This window comes from Mastomys coucha, unplaced genomic scaffold (genome assembly GCF_008632895.1).
Source record: "Mastomys coucha isolate ucsf_1 unplaced genomic scaffold, UCSF_Mcou_1 pScaffold7, whole genome shotgun sequence".
NCBI lineage: Eukaryota > Metazoa > Chordata > Mammalia > Rodentia > Muridae > Mastomys > Mastomys coucha.
Genome location: NW_022196913.1, coordinates 23,958,046 through 23,985,794, shown reverse-complemented (window position 1 = coordinate 23,985,794; position 27,749 = coordinate 23,958,046). Strand labels below are relative to the sequence as shown.

At 39.0% G+C, this 27,749-nt stretch overlaps 1 protein-coding gene across 1 annotated transcript in view; it reads left to right on the top strand.

Moving 5' to 3' along the window:
- The first annotated feature begins 11,376 nt into the window (after positions 1 to 11,376).
- Positions 11,377 to 27,749, top strand: part of LOC116082193 (probable G-protein coupled receptor 141) — a 64,115-nt gene continuing 47,742 nt past the window's right edge. Inside the window, exon 1 of the mRNA XM_031359042.1 lies at positions 11,377 to 11,490. The gene's annotated coding sequence lies outside the window, so the exon portion shown is untranslated. The remainder of the gene's footprint in view (positions 11,491 to 27,749) is intronic.

The following is a 27,749-nucleotide window of genomic DNA, read 5'->3' as shown; positions in this document are numbered from 1 at the left end:
ACACAAACATACAGTCCACAGTCCAGGGCACTGCCCAATGCCACTGAGATGACATAGAAGAGAAATAAAATCATCAGTGTACTTGAAGTCCTATCTGGATCCCTTTGCTAATGTGGATCCAGTGTGGAGGTTTGCAGTTGTTTGGTGATTCACAGGACTCTGTTTCCAATAATGAGGAACTAGAGTAACTGATGAGATATAAAGAGATTGTAGTTTGTTCAGACTGTTTCCTGAGAAAAAGAAGCTTTTCTGTATGTTTACTTCCTCAGTTGGCTAGGGAGGGAGAAGGGTAAAGAACTGAGAAGGCAGTTCTTATGAGCAGCATTCAGACTTCATGCTCATAGGACATGTTAAAGAGCGCTCCTAATGAACACAAGAGAGCACCACTGCCTTCAGGAGTGCTGGGGACAACATAGGATTGCACTGATTCAATAAATGCTAGATAATTGGATTGTAAATATAATTAGTATGGCTGGCTAAGTAATACCAAGTTACAATATTGTTTGCTAACAGTGTTCTGGATAGACTACCACAATATTTTATAAAATGAGACTAATGATTCATGCCCATAAAATTGTTACAGTGACAAAATTAAAAAAAAGAAAACCCAAAACACATGAAATTCTTAACTTTCTCTTGGCATGCTGTTAGTATGTATCTATCTGTCATTCACTAAGCAAACAACTGAGTATATTTAATAGGCAATGTGTTTTGGGTTACTATTAATCAGTTGTACATAAATTGTAGTCATTAACTTCCTGGAATCCTTTTCTGATGAAATGCAAAGGTTGTATGGCTATAAAACTGAAACAGATTACCAAGTTTTTTGTGGTGTTAAGAATGGAGCTCAGGGTACTGTGTATATTATGGTGACGTGCCTGTTTGACCACTGACATATACTTCTAGCCCACAAATGAGTTTGTGTGTGTGTGTGTGTGTGTGTGTTTGTGTGTGTGTAGATGTTTTAGATAAGTTTGTTGTGTAGGTTGGGAATGGTAAAAGATGACAGACTATGGGAGAGGGGAGACTGGTATAAATTGCGAGGGGAATCAAAGACAAAGGGCCTTTGTTTATCAGAGCATTGACCTACTCATGGAGGCCTGTGAGAGACGTTACATGGCAGATGGCAATACCCTATCCAAAGTAGAAGTGAAATCACAGGCAGCAAGAAAGCCATGTTAGTGTGGTGACTAGGGAGAAGCTTTTTTCAATTAATGAGTACAGGTAAAATCCTTAGATTTTATCCTTAGATAAAACGTACTCTGCTACAATACTCAAAATAAGGAGTAAAGGTCATATAAAGCAAGTCTTTTTTTTTTTTTAAATTTGCTAATGAGAGAAGACATTTGAGTGAAAGACTAATGCAAGGGCCTCCAAAACTATTTTATTTCTCTGGAAAGATTATGATTCTCAGAATAAGTCTGGTGGCTCTCATTAGAATATGTTCTGGATTGAAGGGAATGGTCACTGACAATAAGTTCCAGGATAGGGTCCCATCAGGTGAGGAGGCTGAAATCTCTTACCAATCCATACAACTATAAAAATTAACTTTAGGTGGCAAAAGGCTGTAAGAATATGTATTGGGGGACCAGGCTGTGTATTTGGGGACCAGGCTTTGGCAGGATGCTGCTGGCCATGCTGATCCATGTTATTCAAACATCATACAACCTGGTGGAAACTCAGGTTGTATGATGTTTGAATAACTTCCGGCACAGATTACCCATAAAGGAACTGACACTTGACCGGAAACTTTAGAGGGCTAGTGAAAGACTGAACCCTGAGGCTTATTGTGTTTGACATTTTTCACATTTAGCATTAAGTACAGCAGTCAGAAGTAAGAGTCTCAAAGCAGAAAAAGACTGGAACAAAATAAGTTTCATTAAGATCAATGTAAGAGACTTTTTTCACTTTATATCCCAATTGCTGTCCTCTTCCAGGTCCCCCTCCCAGAGTCTCTTCCCCATTCCCCAGGGTCCACCTGGTATCAAGTCTCTGCAGGGCTAGGCAGTTCTTCTCCCATGGAGGACAGACAACACAGCCGAGTTAGGGGAATGGATCCCATAGACAAGCAACAGCTTTAGGGATAAGATAGCCACTGCTCCTGTTGTTCAAAACCCACATGAAGACAAAGCTGAATATCTACTAAATATGTATGGGAGACCTAGGTCCAACCCATGATGACTTTTGGTTGGTTGTTCAGTTTCTGAGATCCTCCAAGAATCCAGGTTATTTGATTCTGTTGGTCTTCCTATATAGAGTTGCTATTCCATTCTCAATCCTTCCTCCAAGTCTTCCAGAAGAGTCCTCAAACTCCATCCAATGTTTGGCTGTGGGTCTTTGCATCTGTTTGAGTCAGTTCTTTGATGGAGCCTCTCAAAGGAAGGCCATGCTAGTCTCCTGTCTGCAAGCATAAAAGAGTATCATTAGTAGTGTCCAGGATTGGTACTTTGCCCATGGGAAGGATCTTCATATAGAACCAAACACAGGGTTGTGGAAGATATGCTTACAGGCAGTTCTTTTAAAACGCACTATATAACAAAAGAATGACATCATTTGTTAGGTTAGATAACATTGGGAGTATTTGGTATGGCTTTGGAGGAACCCTGTAAGAAGAAAGAATGAAGAGGAGGAGGAGGAGAAGGAAGCCAGGAATATAGAGGAACTCACTCAAACCTTACCACTTTCTTTTGTTTTTACATATCTTTAGTTTGTCATGTGGAGAAGAGAAGATTTTGGTCAGATAAGATCAATGTTATTGAGACTTATTAGGGGAATATAACATATTGCTATGAAGAGATAAAGAGGAGATTAGGATAGCAGGATTAAGTGGGGAGAAGGATGAAAGAGCAGGGGGAAGGGGACTATAAGGATGGACAACTAACACTAAAGGCTGTTTGAAACAGTCACATAGAAACCTAACACTGTAGAAGATTCCTAAATATATACATATTTTAAAAGAATTAACATGAAGTCAGCATATAATAAGACAGTACTCCAACTTGACATCTTTTGTTATCAAGCAAAACATTCAGTGTCAGCAATAGGCTAAAATTTGATGATCTGTTGGCCAAAGATGCCCCTTAGACCAATTAAATACCACAGGCTACTGCCAAAGCTACTAGTTACTCTCCACAATACCATAGCAAAGATGTTGCTGAAGACACCACTTACCCATGCCATCAAACATGGAAAAATCAAACTTGTTCCCATATAGAAGCTTCAGTCCTCACTGGTGCTAAAATGTGCTCTTTATGCTACCAGAAAAAAAAAGCATCAATATCACACAGCTGCAAACCTTGAGACCTACAATAGCGACCTGCCTGCAAGACATACTGATACAATAGTGGTACAAATGTTATGGAAGTAACCAATCACCTTAAAAGGGACATTTATGGTTCACTCTATGAAACCCCATGCTTGAAACTGCTAAATTGGCCAAGAACCTGACTAAATAGATAGGTAGCGAAAAACCTACTACTGTTATTGTGTTAAAGGGACATAGGAATTAATGAGTCCTAATGATATATTGCTATGTTCATAGATTAGCACATCGCTCAGCCCTCGTAAATAAAGCTTCTTTTCACAGTAAGTGGGTGATAACACAGGGACCGACAACCTGCCAGTGTGTGGAGAGCAAGGAACTTTGGAGCACTCAGCCCGAAATGGGATCAACTACTCCGCAAAAGCTCAGGCATCTACGTGGAGGAAGTAGCAAGAAGAACGGAAGACTCAGAGGCGGAGGGTGACTCCAAGGAAGCTGTCTTTGTTTTTCTGACTGTTGCTGCTCCTATGCTATCCAGATACTCTGACAGCATACACAAGATATGCATAGATTCTGGCAAGAAAAAGAAACACAGCATAGAGAAGAGGAAGTGTATGCTAAGTGCCCCTCCTAGCAGTGAAGCTGTTTGCAATTGCTATCTGTTGGGAAAGAGAAAATCACTTTTCTCTAAAGGAGTGTTACTGAGTATATGACCCACATTACGTGTTAGGCCCCATGGCCCAGGACAGGTGACTAAGACAAAACAGACTTCATTTGTTTTGTGGGCATTTTGTTTTAGTATTTTTTTTCTTACTTTGTTCTTTTGCTTGATTAATTGGTTTGGTTTCCTTTCTTCCTTCCTTTCTTCCTTCCTTCCTCCCTCCTTCCCTCCCTCCCTTCCTTCCTTTTTTTTAGTAAGAGAGAGAAAAATAGAGAGGGAAAGAAAATGAATTTCTGTGGATAGGGAGGTGGAGATGATCTGGGAGGATTTGGAGTAGGGGAAAGAATATGATTAAAATATATTCTATGAAAAATATTTTAAGATGGGAAAGGAAATGAAATAATTACATCCCCACACATGGAGAAAAGAAGATTCTAGTAAATAAGACCAATGTGACTGCCACTTTTCAGCCTGTCATGCAGAACTAACTTTTTCTCTGCTTTTATCTTACAACTTAGAGATTAGGGTAGATGGTATAAGGTAGCATTTCATCTTGTAGTCAATTAAAACTTTTAAGTGCCAAGGTTATGGTAAGATCAAGTAGAAATGGGATAAGTGATTCTGTATAAGCATCAAGGAACACTGAGATTTTGTAATTCACAGATCATTGCCTGGCTTTTCAAATACTCAGGGACAGTCTTATCCACACTCACTTCCGCATGGACCCAATATTGGAAGCCGTTCCTTTTACGTGATTGAAATGGCTTTGAAGATCTGCCGCAAAGTTCAGCTAGAGTCTGTTTTGCATACTGAGTGAATGGGTAAGAACTGGAGGCCTACAGATACCATATGTAAATTTGTTTCAAATTGGCTCCAAATATAGTTTTGGAGTTAATTGTGTTAGCACTTGTTTTAGTGGAGATAAAGCATAAGCCTGACCTATTTCAAAATAAGGAAGGGCATATTTCAACACCATGCTCTGGAAAATGAGCCTGGTACAAAGAGATCTGGAAAAGGAAGATAGTTGATCTCAAGCCTCAAGGGAGAAAAGAGAATGTTGGCCAAAGCACTACTTAGGACTGTGGGGACTGTGAAGTAATCATTTATTGAATTGTATGCAGACTTTTCATTGTGGCTCATTAAAAAAGTCTTTCATTATTTCAGTGTGATGTATCAATAGGAAAGTGTCAAACTACTAGAGGACCAAGTTAACTGGCCACCAAGTCAGACACATCACAGAGTCCGCCATCACCAACTCAGACATAGCACAGAGTCTCCAATCATCTGGTTCTCTTAGACTTTCCACTACTCCACAGTGGTCCTCACCAGCTGGGCTTGCAATAGAATACACCAATGTTGCTTGTAATGAAACTTCAAAGAAATACCCTACACATGATGTACTTTGGTGTCTGGTTTCTTTTACCCAATATGATTGCCCAAGTGTTTGTGTTTGTAATCACATTTCTCTCATTTGATTATCATGAATATTCCTACTCATTCCAATCTACATAGAGTCACATCCAGGATATTCCGTTGAATACAAATTAGTATTTTTACCTGCTCTGTAAAGATGTATGCACTTGAGAACATTTAGTTCAATTTTCTTTTTCTCTTAGAACTAGGTATTTTGACTCCTCCCGCTTTGAAACTATGCTAGTGATTATTTTCATCACAACCTTGCATCTTTGATATTTCAAGGTTTACCTGCGTCTACTTTCTCTTATCCTTCAGCTCCACATGCCCCTGCTTCAGTCTTTGATCCCTCTTGTTCATCCCAAACTGCTTGTTTTCTTTTGTATTGTTAGTTTGTTGTTTCCCTATTGCCTGTCAGTAGGATATGAACTTATTATCATTTGGATTCATAGGATAGCTTAGTAGATAGTAAATATGCTCAGTGGATAAAGTACTCTAAGCTGGCAGCTATTCTCACTCATAATTTGAGCGATACTATTCCATTTTCTCTGGATCTCATTGCTATTTGTCAAAATAAAGCAAAGCAAAACAAAACAAAACAAATAACAAACACCTCTTTTCACTGTTAATTGCCATTCATTTAAAAGTGTTTGGGAGAGTACAGGGACATAATTCAGCCAGAAAAGTGTTTGCCTTACAAACATAATGAGTTGAGTTTGAGTCCCAGCACTTATGAGAAAAGTTGGCATTTTAAGATATGTTCACAATTCCAGTCCTAGGAAGCTGAAGACAGTCAGGTCCTGGAGGCTCTAAAGTCAGTCTAAATGGAAATCCCCAGAGCTCTATAAGGAATTATGTTCCTGCAAAACAAGGTGCATGATGCATTCAGAACAATACTGGAGACTGACCTCTAGTCTATATACATGCATGAGCATTCACCCACACTCTTGTGTAAACAAGTGCGTGAGTGCGTGCATGTGAGTGCGCGTGCACCCCCCACACACACATCACTGCACCTGTGCACTTTTCAAACAGGATACTTAATCCCACATTCTACAGACACACAAATAGTTTTCCAATTTATTTTAAAATTTTCTTTTTGAATTTTGGCTTTCTGTAACTTTGATCTGTGTATTATTATTATTATGTTTGTTCTTCCCACGCTGTTTGAGATTTCCCTGATCATTTTAGTGATGGAAACTCTTCATTCATTACTTCTTAAAATATCACTTCTACCAAGTTCTTTCTCAGGTACTGATTACAGGTATAACAGATCCTTCTTTTGTGATTTTTACATACTTATTAATGTTTTTCTACACATGCTGCTTTCTATAGACATGAATTCTGGCTTTCCTTCCATACTACTTCCCATAAATTGAGTATTTAATTTTAGGTGCATTATTTTTTAGTTTTCTATTTCATTTGAAGAGTAGAGTCCAGTATAAACTCTTCTAACTTCATTTCTCTTCTTCAAACTAGTAATTATAGTTACTTTCAAGCTAATCACATCCAGACCTCTCTGGGCATTTGTGTCTATTTTCTATTTATCTTCATGTATTTGTAACAGCAGAATGGGCTCACCCATTTGGTATGCCAGTGGTCGATAAAACAAGAAGGAAGTAGGAGAGGGAGGAGGGCTGGGTTGTAACTCAGTGGTAGGGGCCCTGTGGTTAATCCCCAGAACATAGACACACCACACATGGGTGAGAATGCACACACACACACACACACACACACACACACACACACACACACTAGTTGTAAGCAAGTGAGAAGAAAATAGAGCAGCAGATAGCCTCTAAAGCAGTGTCTCTTTAAACAAATAAAAAAAATGGGTTTTGCTGGAAAGATATATGCATATTAATACTGGAGAGACTGGTCATCACATGTAGTTCCAGGCATGTTCATGGACAGATGCAGTTCACAATCATGTCTTGTAATACACAGCATGTTTAAAAAAGTTAGTCAGGAATGTCTCCAGGCCAGAGAGTTAATATTAGAATTAGATTTCAGTGAATAAACTATATTCACTTAGCAAATGTCCTTCATGGTTTAAATATGTTCACTGTGGTTTTCTTTAAAGGGTCCTTTCTGAGACAAACACATAAAGAAACAAAACAAACTAAACCAAAGCAAAGAGCTGGTTAAAAGGTATGGTAGCAGTTATACAGGTGGCAGCTCTACTTCTGCACGAGATCAGAGCTTGCCCTAAAGCTCCTGTGTATCAGCTAGCTGTCCTGATTAACTTTACAGAAGAGCAGAATTAACGAATCTACATGATACCATCATTCAAAGTGCCCTGGTGGGCACGTGTAGCTGTAGGGATAGTGCCAAGTCCCTAATCTTTCCAGAGATCACATAATTAACTAACTTGTCCAGTATTTTTGAGATATACAGTTTTGCTAATACAACACTTCTAGTTCATGTCTTCTAGTGTAGCACTCTCAGAGTTCCATATGGTAAGAAGGGGCTAACCCCTCTCATACTGTCTCTAAGTTGGTGTCTTTTCTACCTTGTGTCTCTGGTCCTTTTTTGCTCTAGTCATCAGTGCTAAGTTGGGAGTCTCACTTCCTTGAGAGGTGAGGCATGCTTGGAAATCAGGCACCTGTTTATGTCTCACAATTCATGTTTTGTTCCTTAAGTTCTTAGTGCCATAATAACTTGTGAAAGACTGCCCCTCTCTAGATATCTCCATCTCCCTTAATCTGCAGATTCTATAAATACCAAAAAAAATGTAAATACTTCTACCAGGAGTCGTTTTAATGTCCAGCATTTTTACTAGTGCACAGAGATGGTGCATTACTGCTGAAATTCAAGACTTTCCTGCTGTAAAGTTCCTTCTCTTCAAACTACAAAGTAAGAGCATTTAAACTAGGAATGCTGAACTAGAAGCTGGCTCAAACTATTAACATCTTAGCACTGTAAAGGGGACCAAAACCCACCAGAAATGATCAAATTATGTCTAACTAGGGCCTTTAAAAGTAACAAGAACTCAAGGTTAGTATCAACTTGGTGCCTCATAATGTCTTTTAAAATAAAAATATGTCTAAATATAGCTTAAAATGCAGGTGTGTCTAAGATGTTGGTTAAAAACAAATTTTATAACTCATAGACTTACAGACTATTACTCAATTTACAAAGTAATGATTATATTAAAATTTGCCTTAAGGCTCACTCCAGGAGATGGACCCTATATCTGATACTGAGATTAGATAGCCCAGAGACCTATGGTAAAATCAAATACTACTGGTCTATAAAAAAACCAAAAAAACAAAAAAACAAAATGTGATAAAAGGACTCCTAATGGCATTCTGCTATACATGTCAATCAGTGGCTTGCACGGTCATCAGCCAAGAAGCTCCCTCTTGCAACAGATGGAAACAAATACAGAGAGACCCACAGCCACACACTATACAGACAGTGAGAGACCTTGGACCACTCAGTCCTAAGTGGGATGCCTCCCCCTCCCCCACAGAGCTCAGGAAACCCCATGGAAGACGAGGTGGAAATCCTATAAGAGCTAGAGGGCATGGAGGACACCAAGAAAACAAGGCCCTCTAATCATGAGCAAAGCTCATATAAACTCAGAGACTGAAGCAGCATGCAAAGGACCAACTTGGGTCTGCATCATGTCCTCTGTGCTTATATTACAGCTTCCAGTTTAGCATTTTTACAGAATTTCTGAGTGTGCAAACAAATGAGTTACTGAATTGCGCCTTCTCTTGGTCCTTTCCTTCTATTGGTATGTCTTGCCCAACTATGATATTATAGTTTTGTTTTATCTTATTGTTAACATTTTGTCTAAGCTCCTTTCCACAGTTACCTGGCAACAGCAGTTATGCCTGACTCACTATAAAAGGGGCTGGTTGCCCCCTCCACTCTCTCTTGTTCTTGCCTTCTTGCTCCCCTCTGTCCTCTAGCTCTTTCTCCCTCACTTCCATCTCTCCCCATTCCCCTACCCCCTCTTTCTCCATGTGCTCATGGCCAGTCTCTCCTCTCCTCTCCTCTCCTCTCCTCTCCTCTCCTCTCCTCTCCTCTCCTCTCCTCTCCTCTCCTCTCCTCTCCTCTCCTCTCCTCTCCTCTCTCTCTCTCTCTCTCTCTCTCTCTCTCTCTGTCTCTGTTTCTGTCTCTCTCTTTCTCCTATTCTCTCAACTCCCTTCCACATGCTCTGAATAAACTCTTTTCTATATTATACCATCACATGGCTGGTCTATTGGGGGAAGGGATGCCTCTACATGGGCCCTCGGAGGCATCCTCCTTCCTCCATACCTGACTACATACCCACTGAACATATTCCTTCTCTCCTTATCTTTTTATAAAATATGACAGTTTTATATTTTATTTTGTTAGAATTTTAAAAAGTGAATGAATGAATGAATGAATGAATGAATGCCTAGACACAAAGGTGAAGGTTAACAACTGAACTGTCACCTATATGTGCTGAGAGAGAAAAACAGGTTTCTCCGATAGAGTGACACTGGGTTTATCAACCACTTCAGGACAGACCTCATGTTCAATAGTTGGCCAACATGTAATAGACTCCACAGGTTTTGTTTTTACTGTGTGTATGCTTTTATTTGGCTATAGTGTGATGTTTCATTTTGTTATTTATTTGTTTTGTTTTTTTTTTTTATTTTTGAGTTTAGTTTTATTTTATTTTCTTGGTTTGCAGAAGTTTTGTTGTTGATTAGGCTTTTGCTTATTTTTTAAGAAAGAACTTAAATTTGAATGAATAAGGAGGGGGACATGATCTGGAAGGACTTTGGGAGAGGTGACATATATGGTCAAAATATATTTAAATTTAAAAATATTTTTAAATAATAAAAATAATAAAATTATATAATTTAAATAAAAATAAAATAATTTAAACTTAAAATAGTGATTTATAATATTGACATAAAGTAAATATATTAGCATTTTTCAAAGAACTTAATTTTCTTTCAAAACAGTATAATATTTTTATGACTGTGTGTGTAACTTTTATTTATTTATTTATTTATTTTTAGATTCCATTCAAATTTAAAGTAAATCTGGGACTGAATGTTCAGTGAGTAAACTTGTTTATGATGCAGGCCTGTGATGAGTTCAGTCTTTGGAACCCATGTGGAAGAAGATAATCAATTCTGCAGAGTTGTCCTGTGACCTCCACACATGCACTGTGGTACATTCTCCCCATCTTTTTCTCTAATGCTTTTTCTTTCTTCCTCCTCTATGTGTTAAACATACATCATCGTCAACAACAACAGTAAATCAATAGACAAAAAAAGTAACTGTGCGCAAATGTATTCTTTATTCATTGCTAGAATATATTTAATTTTTTTTCCTTCGAGACAGGGTTTTTCTGTATATCTCTGGCTGTCCTGGAACTCACTTTGTAGACCAGCCTAGTCTCAAACTCAGAAATCCTCCTACCTCTGCCTCCCAAGTGCTGGGATTAAAGGTATGCACCACCACTGCCCAGCATATATTTAGATTTAAAGTTGTATTTCTCTTGATCTGTGACATGAGTAGAATATCTATTTTGGTCACTGCTGTGTAATACTAAAAATATCAATACATGAACTAATCACCAAAATTAGAAAGGAAAGAGCCCTGGGTCACCTATGTAGACAATGTTACACAGACACACAGACACACACACATACACACAGACACACATACACACACACAGACACACACACACAGACACACACACACACAGAGAGAGAGAGAGAGAGAGAGAGAGAGAGAGAGAGAGAGACTTCACCCTTAACATAATACATGGTTCGTCTCCTGTTTCTGTTTTTGACAGTATTACATTTTTCTCATATTCTCTAGAAAGTTTGATAAGAAAACTTAACTCAGAGTAATGAACAAACCTTAATAAACATTTCTTGACAGTTGGCCTTCCTGTCATTTTTTTCATGTTGGGCTGTTCATCTTTAAAAGCATGGCATTTTTCGTGCTAGTGTGCTTGAGATGGCTTTGAGGTTTTGTGGTCTGATGACATCCTTAGAAACACAGAACCCTTGAGCTTCCTTTTGCTCAGTGGTCAGTTTAGGGGCCTTGAGCACACTGAGCGTGGATGTGCCAAGACAGACCTGCTGCTGGACATCCTCTCTGGAGCTTAGACTTGTAACCCGACTCAACTCATACTGGAAATCTGGCTTTTAAGGTAAGTATTGAAGTACTGGGGTAAAGGTTTCTGCAATGACCTTGTTAAAACTTAGGCCTTCTGCTTTGCCTGGGTCTAATTTGAAATCTTCAGAACCAAATGCTATGAGAAGAAAGCTCCTCAATTTTAACCACAAACCTCTGTTATAGAAGGACTTGCCTTCTCCTTCCTGTGTGGGGCACATGCTTCTGAAGATGCAGTCAAGTTTGTATTAGGTATTAAAGTGGACACACTTATTTCAGAATTAGTCCCAAAAGAAAAGCAGAAATGAATCCTGGTTACAGAATCAGAGAGGACTTGGTGTTAAGTTTATAGCTAGTTATTTAAAGACCTATCTTTTAAAATGATGTGGTTTTTAGTATAAAATCCCCTTAATACTTTTACTGACAATATCATCATATTTAATTTAGAAGCATTCTGATACCCCTAATCAATACAAAAAAATTATCATAGCAATCACATGCTGAGTAATTTCTAAAGAAATTTGCTCAAAAAACTCTGTGTGTTGTTTCACTTTTGAATTTCTGGGAGTGACATCCATGGCCTGCCTTAGGCAAGACAAGCACTTGGTCACTGAGCTGACCCCCAGCATACTACACTTGGTCACTGAGCTGATCCCTCAGCATACTGTGCTCATTGTCATCCCAATTTTGTTATGTGACAAAAAACACTCTAAAATTAATTTTTAAACTCATAAATAAAACTTAAGAACACCTGTAAAAGTAATTTTATTTTCTAAAAATGTCCTTTTATGCTATTATCTCTTATCTACTACTAATGACATGCTTCTAACATGTGGACTGAAGTAAGATACAACTTAAAAAAGATACAGCTCTCTGACTCTAAGATGCTTGCTCGGCCCATTTTGTAAATGTGTTCTTGCAAGTCACTAAATTCACTGTGCTTTGGTTTCCTCACAGCTGCAGAATATATTTGAGAAATTCCTTTTTCAATTTTACAACTCCTTATCCTGTTTTCTAAATCAGTTTATAAGTCAGCACCTTAGTCAATAGGCAGAACAGAAAGGGCAGCTGGTGATCAATCAGGGGATGACAATTCTGTTTGTCAAAATCCTGTTTGGTTGGAGAAATATTATCTAAACCTTCTAGGCCAGAAGTTTGACAAACTCTTTTTAATAGAGGCTGCATAGTAACTATTTAATGCTCTGAAGGCTGAGGTAAAGTTGAAGGACACATGTTAAGTATTCATGTGTCCATCCATTTAAAATGCAAATTAAAAAGACAATAACTGGGCTTAATTCACAGCAGATACAAAAGAGAGAAGAAAGGTGGATGGAGCTTAGGGAACATTGCTTGCCTCCAGGGTTCCCATTCTCCACTGTCATTTTTCACAATTATATAGTAAGAGGTCCCCAGAATTGTTCATTTTAGCACTGGATTGTCTATAGGGTGATCTATCAATCACCTGCATTTGTCTATAAAAGGTTTAGGGGATGCAAAAATGATTTTTAATGGGAAGGAAAGGTGTACGGACCCCATCAAGGACCACAGTGGCCTAAATTCCAGCTCATGTGAAGAGAATCAGACTTACTCATGAAAATGCTCTTGCAATGTAAGAGTCAGTGAGCCCTGCGGAGTTTTTAGTATTTACTATGTGAGAGCCATTGGATTATCACCATAAGTAGCATTGTATGCTGTCACTACAATAACAGGTCCAAGTATGTTAAAAATGTTACAATCTGTTCAAATTAATGCTGTTCTTCAAGGAGACTTGAGAAAAATTCCAAAACTGCTCAAGTATTTGTAAATGTACTTTCTTTTGTAGTTAATAATAAATATTTGTGTTACTTTTTTTTTCAAATAGAAAATGGGTTCTTAAAAAAATTTGTTCACTTTGACATATTCTTACACAACTTTGGAATCTACAAAACCCTGACTAAGGAAACAGAAGTAATTTTGCAACTGAGACCAGAGGTGTCACAGTGCTGAAAAGATACCACATGCTCTACACTTCACGAAATACACCTTCAGACTCTCCTTGATTGTCAGCATTAGGAACCATGAAGGAATATATAGGACCAAATGTATTTGGAAAAGCTTTCTGTGTTGCTTTATTTAAATGAAACAATATGCAAAATTTGTTGCAAGCCACTGGACACTATTTGAAGTCCTAAGTATATCCACCTTTTCTTTTAGGTAGTGCTTGTGATCCTGCTTGCTAACATTCTTTATTATCAGTTGTTCAGGTGTTATGTTTTCTTTTACTGCCTTACTGTAATTCCTGGCTAATTCTATCATCTCTTTTGGCACTGACTCACTTTGTTTTCAGTGTTCACTGTAGTTCTGAGGTGTCAAACCTTCTACCCAACTGTAGTTTGGCAAATTTAACAGCGTCTTTTGTTTCAGCTCATTTTGGTGATCATTAGTAGTATATATAATAGGGTAGTGATATTTATTTAATTAATGAATTAATGCCTGGGCAGATAGTTTGTCTCATTGAGCCAGATTTGAAGTTGTCTTGGTTCATGTTCTAAGGCCACCATCATATTGGAAATAGTCAGTCTGAAGGCATTAATAGCAATCGGTCTCTTTACACCTGGAGTGGGAGCCACAGCCAAGGCTACTGCTCTATCTGGGAAAGTAGGAGAGTTCTAGTGTGTGTGGCTATCAGCATCAGAAGGGCAACAACCAAAGCCATGGTGACTGCATACCAGCTAACAACCATGTCAGAATGCATGTTTCTTTTAGCACAGTTTGTTTTAGAACACTGGATCAATAGCTTCTACACTGATGCCTGTATCTGACTATGACATAACCAACATCAATCACTCTGATGGTATACTCATCAACAAATTTCCCAAGACTTAGACCTATAACTTCTATTGGGACCCTAGCATGGCCATGTTTTGATGTCTTTAGCATGTTACAAACTTGTTCTGCTGTGACCATGGCAAGACACTCTGTGGATGACCCTGGCCCAGGGCAGGCACACTTTCTCCACATCTAAGGACTCTCTCCATAATTCTACTTAGCAACTATAATCCTTATATTATTAAGCTTCACTTCGTTGAATTTGACCTTTTTTTGTCCTGAGACAGAGTTTCTCTGTGTAGCTCTGGCTGTCCTGGAACTCCCTCTGTAGACCAGGCTGGCCTCAAACTCAGAAATCTGCCTGCCTCTACCTCCCTAGTGCCAGGATTAAAGGCATGCGCTATCACTGCCCCCACAGAATCTGACATTTTAAAAATTAACTCAGGCTCTTTCTAATTCTGGCAGCTATAAATTTGTTCTATGCCCCCCCACCAGGGCAACATCAACATTTGGTGAAGATATGTCTCAGAGAATATTCTAATTCGTTAGCTTGACTCCATCCAAAAGAGTCATCCTATCTGAAAGGACTCCTAAAATACTACATGTTAAAGGATCTGAAAAGTTAGTTCATAAGTTATGCTAAATCGTCTTCCTAATTTTTCCCTGTCTTACTTTATTTTGTATGCTAATGGTATTATTCATAACAACCACAATCCAGCTTTAGGTGATCATAGTCTCTTTAATATAACATATTGCTTGACAGCAAGAGACTTACTATATCTTCGTGTTCTAGCACAGCATCTGGTGCTCAGTAAGTAAGCAATATCCTCAAAACAGCTAAGTGAATGAGTGAGAAGGTAAAGACACCATGGCCACGTTTGAGGAACACTGAAGGCCTGGGAATCTTATGGTCAAAGAGAACTAGCTGCAGAGTTCCATGGCTGCTTCTTCTTTCAGATTTGAATGTAACTGTGATTTTGAAATATGTGGTTGCCTAAAGACCACAGTTCCTGCAGATTATCGTGACTTTTTTGTTTGTTTGTTTTTTTCAAGACAGGGTTTTTCTGTGTAGCCCTGGCTGTCCTGGAACTCACTGTGTAGACCAGGCTGGCCTCGAACTCAGAAATCCGCCTGCCTCTGCCTCCCAAGTGCTGGGATTAAAGGCATGTGCCACCACCGCCAGGCTTATTGTGACTTTTAAAAAGAGTGGCATTTGTTGCACTTGACTCACACATAAGAGAAACAGTTCTTGCAAAGTTGCTGGCACACTAATTTCTGGGTTGGGCTGAGGAGTGAAATTTTTTCTTAATTGATTAATTAATTAACTAATTACTTTTTGCTGATTTATTTATTTATTTACTTCATATCCCAATTGCAGTCTTCCACTTTTCTTCTCCTAGTCTCACCTTTACAAATGCCTCCTCCTGCCCCTTCCCCATTACCATCCACCCTTCTCCTCAGAGAAGGGGAAAGCTACCCATGCATGAAAACTCACTCTGGCACATCGAGATGGAGCAGGAATAGGCACATTCCTTCCTACTGAGGCCAGATAACGGAGCCCAGCTAGGGAAAGGGGATCCAAAGGCAGGCATCAGAGTCAGAGTCAATTCTCCAATTGTTAGGGCCACTACATAAAAACCAAGCTGTCTATTTGCTACAAATATGTAGGGTACCTAGGTCCAGCCCATGCATGCTCTTTGATTGGTGGTTTAGTCTCTGTGAGCTCCCATGGTTTCAAGTTAGTTGACTCTGTAGGTTTTCTTCTAGTATGCTTGACCTCCACCCACCCACCCCCCCAGCCCCCGCTTCCCTCAATCCTTCCTCCCACTCTTCCACAAGACTCCCTGAGCTCCACCTGATGTTTGGCCATGGGTCTTGGCATCTGTTTCCATCAGCTGCTGGATGAAACCTCTCAGATGACAGTTATGCTAGGTTAATGTCTACATACATAGCAGAATATCATTAATTTTGGTTGGAAGTGTATTTTATTAGATATTAGAATGGCTACTCCAGCTTGCTTCTGTGTCTGCTTGGAAACACACACACACACACACACACACACACACACACACACACTACCACCACCACCATCAAAATAACGGGAATTAACAATCATTGGTCATTAATTCCTCTCAGCATCAATGGATTCAATTCCCCAATAAAAAGACATAGGCTAACAGGAGATATATGTAAACAGAATCCATCATTCTGTGGCGTACAAGAAACAAACCACAGTAACAAAGATAGACATTACCTGAGAGTAAAAGTCTGGAAAGAAGTTTTCCAAAGAAACAGACCCAAGAAACAAGCTGAAGTAGCCAGTCTAATATCTAATAAAATAGACTTTCTTTTATTTTTTTTGTATTTTTTTTATTAGATGTTTTCTTTATTTACAATATCTCCTTTCCCAGGTGCCCCTCCAAAAAAAGAAAAAACCCCAAAAAACTAAAACAATCCCCTGTTCCATCCCCCTCCCCCTGCTCACCATCCCACCCCTTCCTGCTTACTGGCCCTGCCATTCCCTTACACTGGGGCATAGAACAGGGCCAAGGTCCTCTCCTCCCATTGATGACTGACTTGACCATCCTCTGCTATACACATGCTGCTGGAACTATAAGTCCCCCCATTTGTACTGTTTGGTTGGAGTTTTAGTCCCTGGGAGCTCTGAGGGTACTAGTTAGTTCATATTGTTGTTCGTTCTAAGGGGCTGCAAACCCTTCAGCTCCTTGGATCCTTTGTCTAGCTCCTTCATTGGGGACCCTGTACTCAGTCCAATGGATGGCTGTGAGCCTCTACTTCTGTATTAGTCAGGTACTGTCAGAGCCTCTCAGGAGACAGCTATATCAGGCTCCTGTCATCCAGCACTTGCTGGCAGTCACAATAGTGTCTAGATTTGATGACTGAATATGGGAAGGATTCCCAGGTGTAGCAGTCTCTGAATTGTCCTTCCTTTAGTTTCTGCTCCTTAGTCAGTCTCTACAATTCTTTCCATGGGTATTTTGTTTCCCCTTTTAAGAAGGAACAAAGTATCCACACTTTGGTCTTCCTTCTTCTTGAGTTTCTTATGGTTTGTGGTTTGTACTTTGTGTATTCCTATCTTCTAGGCTAATATCCACTTATCTCAACAAATTAGACTCCAGGGAATCAAATAACCCTATTAAAAAATGGGGTACAGAGCTAAACAAAGAATTCTCAACTGTAGAATACAGAATGGCTGAGAAGCACCTAAAGAAATGTTCAACATCCTTAGTCATCAGGGAAATGCAAATCAAAACAACCCTGAGATTCTACCTCACACCAGTCAGAATGGCTAGGGTAAAAAACTCAGGTGACAGCAAATGCTGGAGAGGTTGTGGAGAAAAAGGAACACTCCTCATTGCTGGTGGAATTGCAAGCTGGTATAACCACTCTGGAAAACAGTTTGGTGGTTCCTCCAAAAGTTGGACATAGAACTACCAGAGGACCCAGCTATACCACTCCTGGGCATATACCCAAAAGATACTGCAACATGTAATAAGGACACATGCTCTACTATGTTCATAGTAGCCTTATTTATAATAGCCAGAAACAACCCAGATGTCCCTCAACAGAAGAATGGATACAGAAATTGTGGTACATCTACACAATGGAGTACTACTCAGCTATTAAAAACAATGAAGTTATGAAATTCTTAGGTAAATGGATGGACCTGGAGAATATCATCCTGAGTGAGGTAACCCAATTATAAAATAGACTTTCAACCAAAATTAATCAAAAGAGATGGGAAGTGAAGTTTTATTGATCACTTTTTGCCCTTTCAGGGAATGGACAGGAAGTCACACCATATTGTGTATAAACAGCAGGCTTTCCCACACAGTCCAAAAGTCAGATGAGAGGGAATGGGACTCCACTCTGGTCCTTGACAAATACATTCGTTCTGTGCCCCATCATCTGCCTATCTGAAGGTACTTGCTGGTCAGGGCTTCCTCACATCTGGATGGAGTAGGAGAGGGACTTGTATTCATTCCTTTTTACTTCAAGAACAATATCCTTTTTAAAAAAAGGACATTCAATACTTAGCAGGTAGTTTGTTTTCATCTCAGAGGAAAGTTAAATTTTATTTATATATTTGTTAAAAATATTTCATTTAATGTAAAGAAATACAGTTTTGATATTAAATAACAGTATAAGAAATATTTGATATAGTTTTAAAAAGAAAAAAGAGGAAATACTTCAGGTTACAAGCTCCTTTAAATTTTAAGTTGAAAAAAATTTTAGTGACACAGTGAGATTTTTGTCTCATAACATTTTCAGGAAATAATAACAAAAGGCAGCATTGTGCTGTGCATCTGGTACTATTTCTGATACCTTCTCATGTGAAATGAGGCATCTCATCTATCGCCTTCTACTGCTTCTTCACCCCAGGGGACAAAGCAGAAATGTACCACTTACTTTGTCATAGACTGTGAGCATCATCCTTGGTAAACATCATCCATTGTTCTTCTGCTTAGCAATTGTACTGAAGAAATATTTTTGAAAATCCCAAAAGAGATTCACTCTGATGCATCCCTAAATGCTTGCTCCCTACACATGACTTCACTACCTTCACTATTCCTGGTTGGGAACCCTTCTTTGCTTTTACTTCCACAAATTTATATTCTCCTTCTGACCTCTAAGTATGTGTGGCACCAAGCAGAAGGTGTCAAAAGCCAGGCAATCTCTGGTAAAAAGAACCACTGAAAAGAATGTGCCTCTCTAGGTCTGAGTCAGCTCCAATGTTGCAAGTGGCTCCTACTTTTCTTTTTTTTTTTCTTTTTTTTATTTTATTTCTTTATTTATATGCAAATTTCTCCATTCCCAGTTTCCCCTCCAAAAAACAAAAAAACAAACAAAAACAAACCCCTGTTGCCTCCCCCCTCCCCATGCCTGCCACCCCGCCCTCTCCCACTTTCTGGCCCTGGCATTCCCCTACACTGGGGCACAGAACCTTCACAGGGCCGAGGTCCTCTCCTCCTATTGATGATCGATTTTGCAATCCTCTACCATACACATGCTGCTTGAACAATCAGATCCCTCTATGTGCAGTCCTTGGTTGGTGGTTGAGACACTGGGAGCTCCGAGGGTACTAGTTAGTTCATGTTGTTGTTCGTCCTAAGGGGCTACAAACCCCTCAGCTCCATTGGTCTTTTCTCTAATTCTTTCACTGGGGACCCTGCACTCAGTTCGATGGATGGCTGTGAGCCTCTACATAGTGGGGTCAGCTGGATCACCCTTTCAGCATCAAGGGGAGGTTCTCTGTAGAAGAGGAACCCCTCTTTTTCTGTTAAAATTACAATTATGGTGATGTAGATTTACATATTTACATATGTTAATATAGTTCAATTGCTTATTATATGCATTGGATAAACAGAATAATATTACCCATTTTCAGTAGATTCTGGTTTTTAATCTTCCCCAAGCTAAACTGTACATGACAAGCAATTTTCCTGATTCTCTCTCTCTCCACATCTTTATAATCTCCATTCTATGGTCAGCTTCTAAGAACTTGATAGAATTAGGGAATTTGTACAAATATGTCCATATAATATTTATTGTTTTATATAATGAAAAAATTTCTGCTTCCAGGAGTCACGTTAAAAATAATTCAGCTGTGTACTCTTGGATTGCTTCATCAATGGCTAGGATGAGTAGAACTTTAGTCTAAACAGATCCTACCATGAACAGTTTACACATCACCTACCATGTTTCTCCAGCCTGCTGCCCTGAATGCTCTGAGCTTTCTCTTCTTCAGGATGTTCGAATCAAGAGAAATTAAAAGTTTAGTGTCAAATTTTCTTTGTGGGCAGATCTAATCTTTGCCCTTGGCAGAGGCATTTATAGAAATACACAGTGGTTATATAATCCTTGCCAGGCTAATATTTGTAAGCATAATATTGGTTAGAATAAATATGAAGAGGATGGGAAAAAAATCACTATCTAAATGCCTGGGTGAGTGTCTAGTTTGTTGATTTTCTAGAATAAGTTTTTTCTTCTTATTTTTAGTTATTTGAAATTCCATGCAATGTAATTTGATCATTCTCACTCTCCATTACACAAGTATACAAAGCCCACTCGCTCTTCCCTTACTATCCAGTCTGTGTCCATTTCCTCCTTCAGGGTCAATTTGTGTTGCTCAAATAACTTACAAAGAGCATGATCAATTTATTAGATTTCTTAGTTTTTTCCCCCTGCTCTTTCCTTTCTGCTAAATATTGTTAATACTTTCTTGGCTTTTGGTGGAATCACTCTAAACTCCTTTCTTCATGGTGGGATTCGGTCTGGCTTAGGCTTGTCCGGGTTTTTTGTATGCTGCTGCAATGGTAGTGACTTCTGGTGTGCATCTGCAATGCTGTATCAGATGATAACCCTTCCCTGTAGTAACCCACTGCCTCTGGCTCTTCTACTTTTTCTGTCCCCTCTTTTTTGACGATCCCAAATATTGGAAGAAGGGATGAGTTATATATGCTTCATTCAGGGTTAAGCGTTTGCTATTCTCTTATTCACTGTACAATGGCAGGTTGTGTGTTTCTATTTTAATCATAATCTACTGCAAATAGAAGATCCTCTGAGGAGGGTTGAGACATGCATTTACGTATGGGTATAAGAAGTCATTAGCAGTCAGTTTAAAACTATGTAGTTTAATACATTTAGAAGAATAATAGAGTAAGTTCTCCTCTAGGGACTATGACCTCTGTATAGCTGTAGGGTCTTAGCCTGATGATTGTACCAGGTATGGGTTATATCTTGTGAAATGGGACTTAAATTCAATCAGGGAGTGTTTGGTTCCGCTCATAATGCTTGGGACACTATTGCACCAGTGGACAGTATATATATACTTCTACAGTAGTTTCCATATGCCTTTTTCAGAAAATCCGTTAGTGTTTTTTATCCCTGTCATTTTTCTCTCTTCTACCCTGCTATCCTTTCTCCTACCCCAATTTATTCTTTCTTACTATATAGTTACCTTTTGTTTTTTAGATTTATTTTTTTGCCTGCATGTATGTCTGTGGGGGGGTGCCAGATCCTTTTTGGACCTGGAGTTATAGACAGTTGTGTGCTGTCATGTGGCTGCTGAGAATCAAACACAGATCCTCTGGAAGAGCAACCAATGCTCTTAACTACTGAGACATCTCTCCAGCCCCTCATAATGGCCTTTAAACCCTTTATACCAGTGCATTCTGCTTTCCTCCCCTTGGAAGACCCTCCCCTGCAGGTTTCTATGTGAGTCTCTCTGACAGCGGACAGGCCACCCATGGAAGCAAGAAAGTAGTTTGCCACAACATGACTCAGTAGCCAGTGTTGTTTCAAACTTTGGAAGTCTGACCCTGATTTGCCTATTTTACACTTATTTATGTTCAGCACAATCTGCTGAAAACCATTTTTGTAATGATTAACTCATTCCCACATGTACAATAAAGCATGCCCAAATCCCTTTGAGGAACAGAGTAAGCTAAATCTAGATCATATGTGAGTTCATTGAAACCCTTGAAAGAAAGTATGACATAAAAATAGGTGATATAGATTGACTGAAAAAAAATAAGTTTATGAGAATGGGTCTGAAGGACTGTCTCCAGCCACATCAGCCACACAGATCATGCAGAGGTTAGCAGGTTAGAAAACATGTCTGCCTCAGGCTTCCGGAGAAAATTGGGTTTTGTACTCTTTCCCTTGGGGGCACAAGCCTTCTGTGCTTAACATTCCAGGGTCCCCCCCCCCCCAGTGCAGTTCTTCTTAACCTGTGGAATGTGACACTTTTGGTGATAAAATGACCTTTCTACAGGGCTCACCTAAGAGCATGGGAAAACACAGACATTCACATGACAATTCATAATCGTAGCAAAATTACACTTATGAAGTAGCAACAAAAATAATTTTGTGGCTGAGGGTTATCACCACATGAACTGAGTTACAGGATCCGAGCACTAAGAAGGGTGAGAACCACTGCCCTAGTGCATGTCTATGAGCGAAAAGATCTCTGTGCCTCCAACATTCCCCCATGAGTAATGAGTTCTGAGTAATGTACTGACCTCTGTGAATATTCTAAATAAAACTCACATGTTGATAGTTCAAAGTTAACATCTACAAAGAAGAAAAACCATGTGATATTTGTTTTTCTGGGTTTGAGTTAATTCACTTAGGCTGTTTTTCTGGTCTCCATCCATTTACTTGCAAATTTTATAATTCCAATTTTCTTAATAGCTGAGTAATATTCCATTGTGATAGTGCACCATATTTTCATTATCTGCCCATCAGTTTATGGGTATCTAGGCTCTTTCCATTTTCTGGATATTGTGAACAGAGCAGCAATGACCATGGATAAGCAAGTATCTCTATAGTAGGATGCAGAGTCATTTAGGTATGTGTTCAAGAGTAGTATAAATGGAGCAGATAGATCTGTTTTCATCTGTTTGAGATACTTTCATACTGACTCACATAGCCTTTTTCTCTTATCTCTGTCTCTCATCTCAGCTAACACAAGGCTTGGAAAACATGTAGATGAACATGAATTCACTAGGAGCTCAAGCAGTGCCCAAAGCAGAGCTTAACAAGGCAGCAGTTGCCAGTGGGAAGCTCTAGTGGGAAGTCACCTGGGCTTTGGCACTTTACCTTATGTAGATTTAAGACTGAGACTTTTGGGAGGGTTAAGGCAAGGCTTGATATGGGGCACAGTAAGCACGCTATAAATGGCCAGTCTCTTTACTACTAGCTCTTGAGCACATCAGCTCCTTGTTTAAAAGTCCTCTGTAGAAGGCACTAAAGTGTTTCAGCAGCAAGACCACCCAACCTTACCATGTGAGTTCAGTCCCACCTGTAGCTTACGTTGAGGTGAGACATGTTGCACAGTCCAGGGAGATGTTCACTCTGCTCTGCTGAGCTCATGCTATGCCCATGTTCTCAGTCCAGAGAACTTTCTGTTAGAATGCCCTGTTCTGCAAGTATGGCATACACTTTGAAGAGATGTGCTGTGATTTTATAGTTGAGTACAGAACAGCGAAGTAATTTAAACAACCTCCCAGTCTTGTAATGTAGACATACTTCAGGATGTATGCACACTCTTGCATGTTTCCTAAATGTACAGACTCCAGCAGTCTTACAAGTAGTATCTGGAAGTTGGTAGCTCAGGGAGGTGATAATCTACTGTACCATTGACATGGGGCTAAAGCAGAGGGTACAAACATCTTTGTGGGAAGGCTCACCAATGTTGGCCAAATGAGTTTTTCCTTTTTACATTTTTCTGGAGTTTGTGTCAAACCTCTTTGGACCTGTCTTAACTTCCTTCAGTTTTCTTCACCAAATGCCTTAATCTTCCCAAGTGAACGGTTTTCACACATTAGTCTATCCAGTAGTATTGAGAATATGAACATATTAATCTATTTCTTTTGTTCTTATTTGTCAGTTATAGATTTTAATTATTTTTCTTCCAAACAGTTTGATTTTCAGAATTTATTTCTAAGAAAACTGCTTTAGATTTATTCATGTATGTACAGTTTAACATTCTTGTTTTATAGTTTATAGTTTCTTTCCTATATGATTTTCCTTCTTTCTTAGGTATGTCCTCTACATTTTTCTTTTGTGAAGGTACTCTCAAGTTTTGTTTGCATAAAAAGGCATTTTTTTGCTCAACTTCCTCAACAACAATCCCACCAGGTACACCTTGTAGCTGATGGCTGTCTTCCCTTGCTCTTAGGAGAATAGCCTGCGTATTACCTGACTTCTGTCACTTCCTCAAGAAGTCTCCTTTGTAACGGGCTTTCATTTTTATCAATTTGTCTTCTCTGATGGCTGTCTTTATGGTCAGCATCTTCTATACATTACCATTCTGGGGTTCACTAGTCTATGTCTGGATATGATTTTTTTTCAAATTCTACCTAAGAAATTTGACCTTTATCAAATAGAATGATTGATGTTTTTCTCCAATTCTGGAGAACTTTCAGCCATCATCTCTCTAAAAACGTTATTTGCTTTACTCTCACTATTGCTTATTCTGGGACAAATTTAACCTCCATGGGACTCCACTTTAGTGATTTCCATTTTCCTCACAGGATCACAGAGTAGTTGCTAGGAAACAGAACTGAAACCCAGTTCTTTGGGCTGGAAATTGGCTGTATCTCTTTCTTAGTGCCTGTGTGGATCTGGCTGGGCTCCTTCGCCTTTCTGTGCCTTGGTGCCCTCAGTTCTAAAGGCGCAGAGGCTGTACTGGACTTCATGGCATCTTCATGGCTTAAATGAGGCTGCACTGAGCTGAAGCATGTGCATAGCATGTTTATCCCATTTCCTTTTGAAGAATGTTTATTTTTTATTGCATATAATTCACTAAGTTTTACTCTCTGTGTTTAGTGTTCCCCTTGAGATTCTAGTTTTATGAGTATACTTTTTATTTTCAAAAGGTAACTTTTAGGTTTTTAATTTTTAGGAAGCCTAAGCAAATGAGGCTTTCAAGAGGCCAGACTTCTTAAATTTGCTTTAAGTATATTCTTTTATTGTTTCACATATTTTATTAGACTTAGAAGTCCCCCCACCCCTGCATGCTTCTCCAGCCAGATCCTTAGAGCTACTCAGACTAAGATTTTACCTTTTTTGGGGATGGGGGAGCACCTGCATACTTCCAGGTAGAATTTATTTCTCATCCCCTGAAAATAAGAACCTGAGCAAGAAGACATACTGTGTCTTGCACCAGAGAGGAATGATCTCCAAGTGTTTTTCCCTTCAAGTCAGCTTTGTGTAGTTGAGTAACAGTCTGATTTTAACCTTGACTTGGACCGTGGTTTTGTATTCTATGTTCACTGTATACTGGCCTGCTAACCTTATCAAACTACACTTCTAGATCCTCCTTTCTCCCATCTCCCATAGGGAGGTGTTCTTTTATTTCATTCATGATTTTTAAAGCATTTTAAAAGATCGTGGTTGTAGCTAGCATCCGAGAGCTTCCCTAGTATGTAGAAGGCACTGGGTTTAATGTCAGTAATGGACTTCCAAAACAGAGGGCAGGGGGAGCTTTTTGAAAATGCTTGTTGGCAGCTTAAGACACGTTGTGCTGTTAACAAAGGATCACACTTATTTTGTTGTCTTATAAGGTTCATGCCTGGTTTTCATTAGGTTATCAGTGATAAGTTTGATGTCAATGCTTTTCAAACAAACAATTCATGGATGTAGTTGAACATACCTTGCTATTACATAGGTCCTTCTCCAATGAGACTAAGAAATTCTTTTTCATACTATACACAAACAATTTGAAAATATTAAAGTTGAAACATAGTGCCAAAGCTCTGAAAAGAAAAAATAATCACTACTTGCCTCTTTGAGACTCTTCTAGTCACTTAGGAACATAACAGGGCTTAGGGACAGGATAAGACCTAAAGTACTTTTTCTTAGACACAGCCAGCCACTCATATCTACATGTTCTATAGTCTTCAGCCCAACCAACAGGGGAAAATTGAAATTATTCAGAAAACCCCACCCTTTGTGCTAAGCATGTGTTCACAAGGTGGTTTCCTTGCCATTGCTCCCTAAACAAGATCGTACCTTTTTCAAAAGCATACATATAAAGTCACACAAGTTTTTAGAGATGACTAAAATTATATGGGTATATAATGTAGTTTGTGAACTCTAGGAAAAGACCAGAGACTCAATCCATTTATGATTAAAATATTTATTATCTGCTAATAGTATGCAAACCGTTGCATATCAGTAACAAACAAGAAGCCAAAGATTGTGGTCTAGTGACTTGCTAGGTAAAGTTGACATAAGCTCTGGCAAAATGACATAAGTAAGGGCAAAGTTAGGGGAAAATGCTAGCATACTGAAAGGGAAAAGATGTTTGATGCCAAATTTCCTGTCCTTTACAGTGTTGCCCCATGTAAGCAAAGAGCAAATAGATTTTTACAGTGTGTTTTTCTTCTCACATAGATGCCAATGACTGTGAGTATGTGCTAGAACTTGTGTATATTTACTATGTTACAAAGCAGATATTTTCATCTTATTTTATAGAGGAGGAAACTCTAGGAATGGGAAGGATGAAGAGATATCCAGATCAACTGCTAAGTATCCCACTGTATTCTGGTTTTCCTAACTATAGCTTTTCTATATCTCCAGCTTTGAAATTATAATTTATGAAGATGATTGACAAGCTTAGGTGTTCAAATAGGCTAGAAACAGAGTATAATACCTTCCTTTTCATTGTCACCAGCAACCAACACTTATCAAAGTCTGATCAAATGTATGTTTTAGGTAGACTCTCTGCATGCATTTATAAAGCACATAATAGAACAATTTTTAGATGAAGGAAGCATCATGATCATCTGAATTTAGTAATTCAGGATATGTTAATTGTGGACACATTGTATCAGCTTCTCAATTTAGTTCAGCTAAATGAAAGTAGCAAAGCTTCAGAGTCAAGTCTATAGTCACGTGCCACTACAACCTTCCTCCGCTCAGTAATGACGGATGGCTAGATTCAAGGAAAGACAAAGGTTGGGAGCAAATAAAGAAGAAAGGAGAGCTCAGTTCATGAGAAAAGAGTGTTTGGGAAGGAAAAATATACTATAATTAGAAAGCTCTCGAGACTAGTTACCCCAGTGAGCTTGCTGCACAGAAATCAATTGCTTTTTGTCTGACAATGGCACATACTGCCTCTGAAAACAAAGTGAGTTCTCTGGCCCTGGAAGCTTCTAGATACTAGAGAAATCTTCCAAACAGAAGAGAACATTGGAATATACCTGACCTCTAAGCTAACACGTAGCCTGTAAGGTGCTCTGGCTGCATATATTAGCTCTTGGAACTGCCACAGCAGCCCAGCAGATTTAGAAGTCTAATTTTATAAGAGCTTAAGCTGAACCATAATTAGGACAGATGTTGAACCAAGTGAAGAACTAACTTAGTTACTGAAGTGAGTCCCAAATCTAGTCTCTAATGCTACAGGCATTAAAAACAAAACAAAACGAAACAACCAACCAAAAACTCATTCTCTGAAAATATTCTTGGAGAAAAAGCTGGACCAGAGAAGTCTTTGTTCTAATTAAGTAGGATGTTGTTTTGAACTTAATTTTATGACTGGAATAGGCCTTTCTTCCCCCTTGCTTTTGTAAGTACGAGCAAGGAGACAGCAGAGTGAGATGCCATCTTCACAGAGCAGCTCAACCCAAACCAACCGGTAACACTTAGGAAAATGAACATTATGCTGTGTGTGAAGTAGATGATATCCAACTCCAGGCAGAGACATCCTGGGTTGCTCCTGGGTAAAAACAGATTGGTTCAAAGTACTGTGTGTGGAGAGGAAGCAGGGGCATCTGAAGGGCACCAATTCCATAGATATTGAGTTCATCTCTGGCATAAGCATTGGAAATGATCAGAATGGTCATGCAACAAGAAGTAAAATTCAAAGGCCTTGCCTAACAGACTTATTCAAATACATCAATATAATGCCTCTTATTGTTCTTTGCTTTCTGTTGGTTAATTTTGTTACAGAGAACT